General features: G+C 36.2%; 1 non-coding gene across 1 annotated transcript; it reads left to right on the top strand.

Moving 5' to 3' along the window:
• The first annotated feature begins 3,236 nt into the window (after nt 1–3,236).
• On the top strand, nt 3,237–3,319 carry TRNAL-UAA. Its single transcript has one exon. It is a non-coding gene; the product is annotated as a tRNA-Leu (tRNA).
• The last annotated feature ends 6,985 nt before the right edge of the window (nt 3,320–10,304 follow it).

Below are 10,304 nucleotides of genomic sequence, written 5' to 3'. Positions count from 1 at the left end.
AGGGCTAGGTTGACCAAGCCAACTAACGGGTGACTTACTCTCCTGTAATAGTAGTGAAGAGGCTAAAACTTATGTGCCTAATATACTTTATGGACCAACACTCGGTACTTCCCTCCTAGATTAGCACATCTAGTGTAGTGGTATCGTAGTACCCTCCCACGATACTAACCGAGGTTCGAGTTATTAGATGTGCATTTATCAAGCTACTTGAAGATCAATTGTCTAATGATTTTTATTAAATAAAGAGAATAGAAATAAGTGGCTAAGGGCACCTAGAAGAAACCATAATGGGTGACTTATGGGTCATACAGGGAATTGGCTAACCACCCATTATGGTTCATATAGGGAATTGGCTAACTTTATGGTCAAACTTAAACACATAGTACTTCCCTCTTGGATGTGCACATCTAGTGTAGTGGTATCATACTACCCTCCCACGGTACTGACCGGGATTGGATTTCTCAGATGTGCATTTTTCAAGCTTACTTGTAGGAAAATCTTCTAATAACTTAGATGAAATAAAGAGAAGAACCCGAAGGACTTACTCTCTTGTAATAGTAGATAAGAGGCCTAGACTTATGAGCCTGATAGGGCTAGATTGACCAAGCCATAGAATATGCTAACTTTATGGTCCAACCAAAACACACACTACTCCCCACTTGAATGTGCACATCTAGTGTAGTGGTATCATATGAAGGGAATGAATTCTTCATCCACGTAGCGGCAGCATTGAGAACCGTTTTAATTTTTATTATGAATTAAAACAAAAGAAATAAATATGAGTATAAGAATTCTATTTTGTAGAAACCCTAGCTTGCAAGACTTTTTGAAGTAATCAAACCATGCAAACGTTCTTCCACATTCCACAAGATCTTCCTTGCTATGATTCGAACACAAAGCCAAGGCTTGTGGGAGCCTCTTGAAAGAAAATCCCAAAGGGATTGGAGAAGAAAAAGAGTTTCGAGAATTCTCTAGAGATGTAATTACATTCTCGAGAGAAAGTGGGAGAGATTGATGTGTCTTTTGCTCAACCCAAGGGTCCTATTTACCGGGACTTTGAGAATATTTGTCAAATAATATATTAGGATATAATACCTTATACAAATCATATTTAGATATTATATGATATCGTAATATTTAATTATTCGAATCTCATTCAAATTTAAAAAATATTTTTATTTAATATATCAAAATATATTAATTGGTTTAATATTTAATGGTATCAAATACAATAAATATATTTTTCCTTTAATATATATAATATATTAAATATTAATTTGAACCCTTCAAATTAATATATTTTTCTTTATTTATATTTAACCTATCTAATATATTAAATATTAATTTCAACTCTTCAAATTAAAAATATTTTCTCTATTTTTTTAATATATCTAATATATTAAATATTAATTTGGCGTTTCAAATTAATTTTATTTTCTCTATTTATTTAATATATCTCATATATTAAATATTAATTTGACATTTCAAATTAAATTTATTTTCTCCTTTATATTTAATATATCTAATATATTAAATATCAATTTGAACACTTTCAAATAAATTAAACCTTTAAGCGTTACTATCAGCTAACAAAGGGGACGTTATTGATCTACAGATTGTAAGCTCCAATGATACAAAATTAATTAATTAAAATCTTTAATTAATCGATCTCTATTCATTAACTATTAGGTCACTTCACTATAGACCTAGAGTTGCACTCTTATGCACCGTAGAACAAGTTATGTCCATTGATATAACCATTACAAGCAAGTCGATTCTTCACGAGTTGTTCATAATTACAGCTGGGTCAAACGTGCGTTTTACCCCTGTAATTACATCTTTCACCTGAAATGCCATGGATAACAATTAATTACAAATAAAATAATAAAAATTATTGTTATAAACTAAATAATTAATTACGAGACTTTAGAGCATAAATCCCAACATCATAGACTCTCCCACGGTACTGATCGTGGTTTGATTCCCCGAATGTGCATTTTTTTAAGCTTTCTTGTAGCTAACTTTATGGTCTAACTAAAACACACCGTGCTTCCCACCTGGAAGTGCAACCGAGGTTCTATTTCGCGGATGTGCATTTTTCAAGCTTTCTTATGGGCCTGGTAGGGCTAGATTGACCAAGCAATAGAATTGACTAACTTTATCGGCCAACTAAAACGCACAGTACTTCCCACCTGGATGTGCACACATAGTGTATTGGTATCATAGTACTTCCCATCTGGATGTGTTCATCTAGTGTGTGGTGGGTACCCTCCCACGGTACTTGACTAGGGTTCGATTCCCTGGGTGTCATTTTTCAAGCTTACTTGTAGGTCAATTGTTTAATGACTTTAGAATGCGTTTAATAGTTTCATTATGAGACTATATAAAGTCATGGATGTAGCATTTGTGCTTTTCTTTACCAAAGTTTCTTTGCAATTCTACCTAGTTAGTTGCATGTAGAATCATTCAAGCTCACTCCATGTGATCAATCTTGCGTGATTCGAATCTCAATCCTAGCCCATTTTGTTGTCGTGAATGTATAAAAAGTGTATCAACCTATTAATGTGTAATTTATTACTAAAACTAAAAAATATACCTACAAAATGTTTGTTCTACAAGTAGTACATTTGTATTAATTGTTTGACTAAAACAATGCCACCATTATCCAAACCAAAGAATATGCTTCAAAGCTATCTCCTAACAGAGGAATGCGATAGTCTTTGTTGTAAGATTCGATTATATCAATTTGAATAGCGTTCAACAACAACTATAAATATCGAACTCCACTATTCATGAACAAAGTAAGTTTGTTGAAATTATCGGTCAAAGGTGTTCCAAAATGAGGTGTGGAGAAGTGTTTCCTTCAAATCTAGTTCTAATTAAGAATGCCAATGAAGAAGAATTGCAAAAGGTTGAAAGGTTTACAATGGAAGTGTATAACAAGAATAGTGAATGTCTCATTTACTTGCGTGTGGTGAATGGTCTGACTTATGTGATCAATGGAGGTAGAATAAATTTTTTTTATTATTGTGATAGAAGCTATAAATGACGATGGTATTCCTTGGTCATATATTGCAAAGGTAGAGTACTATGTGTTTAACCCTATGATGCCCCAACTCTTATCATTTTCTAATATATTTCTCTGAATACAAATGTAGTATTCATACTTATTTTCGATATTTATTTAATTAATTTAAATTTAGTTTAGCTAAATTTAATTTTGATGAACAAAATTAGCTGGTTTGCCCGAGAGGTTAAGGGGGAAGACTTAAGATCTTCTGCACACAAGTGCGCATGGGTTCGAACCCCATAGCCAGCATTATAGATATATAAGTGATTTACATCTTCTACTAATATACTTTTATGAAATAAAGAGATAAGAAATATGTGGCTAAGTGCACCTAGAAGAACCCCTAAGAAACCCTAATAGGTGACTTCCCACTTGGATGTGCACATCTAGTATAGTGGTATCATGTTAGTATCCTCCCACGATATCCACAATATTTATTAGGGTTAGATTCCTTGGATGTGCATTTTTCAAGCTTATTTGTAGGTCAATCGTCTAATGACTTAGATGAAATAAAGAGATTAGAAATAAGTAAGTGGCTATAAGTGCACCTAGAAGAACCTAGGGACAGTAGTGAAGAGACTTAGATTTATGGGCTAGGTTAACCAAGACATAGAATTGCTTCCCACTTGGATGTGCACATCTAGTGTAGTGGTATCATTTTAGTACCCTCCCACGATATCCACAATATTTATTAGGGTTCGATTTCCTGGATGTGCATTTTTCAAGCTTATTTGTAGGTCAATCGTCTAATGACTTAGATGAAATAAAGAGATTAGAAATAAGTAAGTGGCTATAAGTGCACCTAGAAGAACCCCTACTGGGACAGTAGTGAAGAGACTTAGATTTATGGGCTAGATTAACCAAGACATAGAACCCTCCCATGGTTGATTGGAGTTCGATTCCCTAGATGTGCTTTTTTCAAGCTTACTTGAAATTAGTAGAAAAGTGCATCTAGAAGAAACCCCTAATGGGTGTCTTACTCTGTAATAGTAGTAAAGAGGCGGGCTACATTGGCCAAGCCATAGAATTGACTAACTTTATTGTCCAACTAAAAGACACAGTACTTCCCTCTAGGATGTGCACATCTAGTGTAGTGGTATCATAGTACCCTCTAGGCCGATCTTTCCCGATGGCATCTTACTCTCCTATGTAATAGTAGTGAAAAGGGCCATAGTATTGATTAACTTTATGGTCCAACTAAAAGACACTACACACTACTCCCTCCAACTTAATGATCCAACTAAAAGACACAGGGCCATAGTATTGGTTAACTTTATGGTCCAACTAAAAGACACACTACACACACTACTCCCTCCAACTTAATGATCCAACTAAAAGACACAGGGCCATAGTATTGGTTAACTTTATGGTCCAACTAAAAGACACACTACACACACTACTCCCTCCAACTTAATGATCCAACTAAAAGACACAGGGCCATAGTATTGGTTAACTTTATGGTCCAACTAAAAGACACACTACACACACTACTCCCTCCAACTTAATGATCCAACTAAAAGACACAGGGCCATAGTATTGGTTAACTTTATGGTCCAACTAAAAGACACACTACACACACTACTCCCTCCAACTTAATGATCCAACTAAAAGACACAGGGCCATAGTATTGGTTAACTTTATGGTCCAACTAAAAGACACACTACACACACTACTCCCTCCAACTTAATGATCCAACTAAAAGACACAGGGCCATAGTATTGGTTAACTTTATGGTCCAACTAAAAGACACACTACACACACTACTCCCTCCAACTTAATGATCCAACTAAAAGACACAGGGCCATAGTATTGGTTAACTTTATGGTCCAACTAAAAGACACACTACACACACTACTCCCTCCAACTTAATGATCCAACTAAAAGACACAGGGCCATAGTATTGGTTAACTTTATGGTCCAACTAAAAGACACACTACACACACTACTCCCTCCAACTTAATGATCCAACTAAAAGACACAGGGCCATAGTATTGGTTAACTTTATGGTCCAACTAAAAGACACACTACACACACTACTCCCTCCAACTTAATGATCCAACTAAAAGACACAGTACTTCCTTCCAAGATGTGCACATGTCATAGTACCCTCCCACGGTACTAATCGAGGTTCGATTTCTCGGATGTGCATTTTTCAAGCTTACTTGTAGGTCAATCTTCTAATGACTTTTATGAAATAAAGAAATCGGGGTTGGATTTCTCGGATGTGAATTTTTCAAGCTTACTTGTAGGTCAATCTTCTAATGACTTTTATGAAATAAAGAAATCGGGGTTCGATTTCTCGGATGTGCATTTTTCAAGATTACTTGTAGGTCAATCTTCTAATGACTTTTATGAAATAAACAAATCGGGGTTCGATTTCTCGGATGTGGATTTTTCAAGCTTACTTGTAGGTCAATCTTCTAATGACTTTTATGAAATAAACAAATCGGGGTTCGAATTTTTCAAGCTTACTTGTAGGTCAATCTTCTAATGACTTTTATGAAATAAACAAATCGGGGTTCGATTTCTCGAATGTGCATTTTTCAAGCTTACTTGTAGGTCAATCTTCTAATGACTTTTATGAAATAAAGAAATTAGAATGTGCATTTTTCAAGCTTACTTGTAGGTCAATCTTCTAATGACTTTTATGAAATAAAGAAATTAGAAATTGGTGGAAAAGTACACGTACGAGAACCCCCCCGGGGTGTCTTACTCTCCTATAATAGTAGTGAAGAGGCGGGATAGATTGACCAAGCCATAGAATTGGTTAACTTTATGGTCCAACTCTCTCCTAGTGAAGAGGCGGGCTAGATTGACCCAGCCATAGAAATGGATAACTTTATGGTCCAACTCTTTTCAATTGGTTAACTTTATGGTCCAACTCTCTCCTAGTGAAATGGATAACTTTATGGTCCAACTCTTTTCAATTGGTTAACTTTATGGTCCAACTCTCTCCTAGTGAAGAGGCTGGCTAGATTGACCAAGCCATAGAATTGGTTAAACTTTATGGTCCAACTCTCTCTTAGTGAAGAGGCGGGCTAGATTGACCAAGTCATAGAATTGGTTAACTTTATGCTCCAACTCAAAGACCGAGTACTTCCCTCCAAGATATGCACATCTAGTGTAGTAGTATCATAATACCCTCCTACGGTACCGACTGGGGTTAAATTTCTCGAATTTGCACTTTTCAAGCTTACTTGTTGGTCAATCTTCTAATCTCTTTTATGAAATAAAGAGATAAGAATTAGTCGTTAGTGCACCTAGGAGAAGAGATTAGAAATTAGTGAAGAGGCGGGCTAGATTGACCAAGCCATAGAATTGGTTAACTTTATGGTCCAACTCTCTCCTAGTGAAGAGGCTGGCTAGATTGACCAAGCCATAGAATTGGTTAAACTTTATGGTCCAACTCTCTCCTAGTGAAGAGGCGGGCTAGAATGACCAAGCCATAGAATTGGTTAACTTTATGCTCCAACTCAAAGATCGAGTACTTCCCTCCAAGATATGCACATCTAGTGTAGTAGTATCATAATACCCTCCTACGGTACTGACCGGGGTTAAATTTCTCGAATGTGCATTTTTCAAGCTTACTTGTAGGTCAATCTTCTAATCACTTTTATGAAATAAAGAGATTAGAAATTAGTCGGAAGTGCACCTAGGAGAAGAGAACCCCTAATGGGGGTGTCTTACTCTCCTATAATAGTAGTGAAGAGGCGGGCTAGATTGACCAAGCCAGAATTGGCTAACTTTATGGTCCAACTCAAAGACATCCAGGATGTGCACATCTAGTATAGTGGTATCATGTACCCTCCAACGGTACTGAGCATTTTATTGTCCAACTAAAAGACACAGTACTTCTCTTGGACGTGCACATCTAGTGTAGTGGTATCATAGTACCCTTCCACGAACCCCAGAGAAGAATCCCTAACAAGTGACTTACTCTGTAATAATAGTGAATAAGGCTTGGCTTAGACTTATAGCCCTGATGGCTAGATCTCTGTAATAATAGTGAAGAAGGCTTGGGTTATACTTAGACTTATAGCCCTGATGGCTAGATCTCTGTAATAATAGTGAAGAAGGCTTGACTTAGACTTGTAGTTCTGATGGCTAGATCTCTATAATAATAGTGAAGAAGGCTTAGACACACTACTTCCCACCTGGATATTCACATCTATGGGCATTAATTGGCTTACTTAATGGTCCAACTAGTCTAACTTAAAACACACAGTACTTCCTTCCTTCCTACACGTGCACATCTAGTGCAGTGGTATCATAGTACCCTCTTGAAATATGTTTACGTTCAATTTATCATAATTCTACTTAAATCCGCCATCTTAATAATTTTCTACTTAAATATTCGCTTGCAAGTTTTACATGTGAATCTTGGAAGATTTACCTCTCTAATAGTCTCAATATAATAGAGAGCAACCTTCTTCCTTGCGAACTACTAAAATACTATTTATCCTATGATATTGTGTGAACTACTAAAATATTATTCTAAGATAGTATTTTAGTAGTCCGCAAAATACTATGTTAGAATAGTATCCCTAATAGTATTCTAACATAGTATTTTGCGTTCTAACATAGTATTTTGCGAACTACTAAAATACTATTCTAACATAATTCTATTATAGTATTTTATTTGACTACAATAAAGAATCAAATATGGTACCTATGATAAACTGTAATAGAAGGCTAAATCTCCTCAATCATACTTGTCTGTAATAAAAGGTCAACTATGATATATATGGCAAACCATAATTCATAACTAAATATCCTTAAAACCTTGCAAGCTGAGCGTTGGATTTGAATGAACGTGAGACTTGGATCTGAAAAATTCAAAAAGAGGTCGAAAAACACTTTTTGTGAAGATGTTAGTAGCCTGGTTTAGAGAAGACGTCTGGCTGAGCATTATAGTATTTTCTTGGTCATCGAAAACTGTAAAGGGTTCATCGGGCACTAGTGATGTTGACATGACAGAATATGATTAACCCATTTAGTAGAGAGAAACCCAAAGGAAGAAGGATGAGAGAGAGAGGGTCATTTGAAAGGCCTTGGTCAATCTCGAAATAGAACAAGAAAGGAGAGAGAATGAAAAATTTCCATTAGAATTTGGGCAAATCAAACATCTGAAGATATAGAAATTGCAATTAAAAATGGAACAGGAATGAAACAAGAGAGAGAGAATGGAAATGGAGAATGAAGAACGAAGCAATCAGGTGTTGAGAAACAACTATAGGGTGTAGACTATTGAGACGCAAGGTACAGACTTTAGAATTAAGTCCATGACATGGTTGTGGACTATTGAGACGCAAGATACAGGCTTTAGAATTAAGTCCATGACTCTATTGTGAGAAAAGGGTAAGAGAGAGAGGGTTCAATGGTAACTATGGAGAGATGAACAGTGGAGGAAGAAGATGTCAGAAACAAAGAATGCAAGTTTCTTTATACCAAGAAAAAAAGAGGGGCAGAGCGAAGACACTTGAGTTTGCCTATGTGTTCTAGTACCATTCGAATATTTTGAAATTCGAATGGGAAATAAGTTTCAAGAGACTACAAATATTTTGAAATTCGAATGGTAAATAAGTTGTCCTCCTCAACGGATAACTCTATGTAGATTGGCTTATAATTCATGAAGATTGAATCTAGAGTTTCATGGATGTCAAATCAACAACTTTGATAAAGAAACCAGCTTGGATAGCCACTATAATTCATGAAGATTGAATCTAGAGGACAACACCTTTGGGTTGAGCAAAAGACACATCAATCTCTCCCACTTTCTCTGGAGAATGTAATTACATCTCTAAAGAATTCTCGAAACTCTTTCTTCTTCTCTAAACCCTTTGGGATTTTCTTTCAAGAGGCTCCCACAAGCCTTAGCTTTGTGTTCGAGTCATAGCAAGGAAGATCTTGTGGAATGTGGAAGAATGTCTTGCAAACTAGGATTTCTAGAAAGGTAGAATTCTTAAACTCATATTTATTTCTTTTGTTTTTATTCATAATAAAAATTAAAACGGTTCTCAATGCTTCCTTACGTGGATGAAGAATTCATTCCCTTTATATGATACCCAAACACTAGATGTTCACATCCAGGTGGGAAGTAGTGTGTGTTTTAGTTGGACCATTAAGTTAGCATATTCTATGGCTTGGTCAATCTAGCCCTATCAGGCCCATAAGCTTAGGACTCTTATCTACTATTACAAGAGAGTAAGTCACTCACGTTCTTCTAAGTGCACATAGACACTTATTTCTAATCTCTTCATTTCATCTAATCATTAGAAGATCTCTTTATTTCATCTAAGTTATTAGAAGATTTACCTACAAGTAAGCTTGAAAAATGTACATCTGGGAATCCAATCCCGGTCAGTACTGTGGGAGGGTACTATGATACCACTACACTAGATGTTCACATCCAGGAGGGAAGTACTGTGTGTTTTAGTTTGACCATAAAGTTAGCCAATTCCCTATCAGACCCGTAAGTCACCAATTATGGTTTCTTCTAGGTGCCCTTAGCCACTTATTTCTAATCTCTTTATTTCATAAAAGTCATTAGATGATTGACTTCAAGTAAGCTTGAAAAATTCACATCCAATAAATCGAGCCTCGGTTAGTACCATGGGAGGGTACTATGATACCACTACACTAGATGTGCTCATCCAGGAGGGAAGTACTGTGTGTTGGTCCATAAATTTAGCCAATTCTATGGCGGTCAATCTAGCCATATCAGGCCCGTAAGTCTTAGCCTCTTCACTACTATTACAGGAGAGTAAGTCACCCATTAGGGGTTCTCCAAGGAAATTTCCTGGACAGTACCGTGAGAGGGTACTATGATACCACTACACTAGATGTGAACATCCAGTTGAGAAGTATTGTGCTGATAGGGCTAGGTTGACCAAGCCTTGGCTAACTTCGTCCAAGTAGAAAGTCACTCGTTAGGGGTTATTTTAGGTGTACTTAGCCATTTAGGGGAATCGAAGCCCGATTAGTATCGTGGGAGGAAACTATGATACCACTACACTAGATGTGCACATCCAGGAGGGAAGTATGTGTGTTTTAGTTAGACCATAAAGTTAGCAATTCTATGTCTTGGTCAATTTAGCCCATAAATCTAAGCCTCTTCACTACTATTACAGTCACCTATTTGGGTTATTTGGGGTACAATTCACCTATAAGTAAGCTTGAAAAATGCACCTATTAGGGGTACGATTCACCTACAAGTAAGCTTAAAAAATGCACC

The sequence above is a fragment of the Cucurbita moschata genome, unplaced genomic scaffold (assembly GCF_002738365.1).
Source record: "Cucurbita moschata cultivar Rifu unplaced genomic scaffold, Cmos_1.0 Cmo_Scf00026, whole genome shotgun sequence".
Classification (NCBI taxonomy): domain Eukaryota; kingdom Viridiplantae; phylum Streptophyta; class Magnoliopsida; order Cucurbitales; family Cucurbitaceae; genus Cucurbita; species Cucurbita moschata.
Note: the sequence above shows the minus strand (reverse complement) of the source record. Positions and strands in the feature narration are given on the sequence as shown.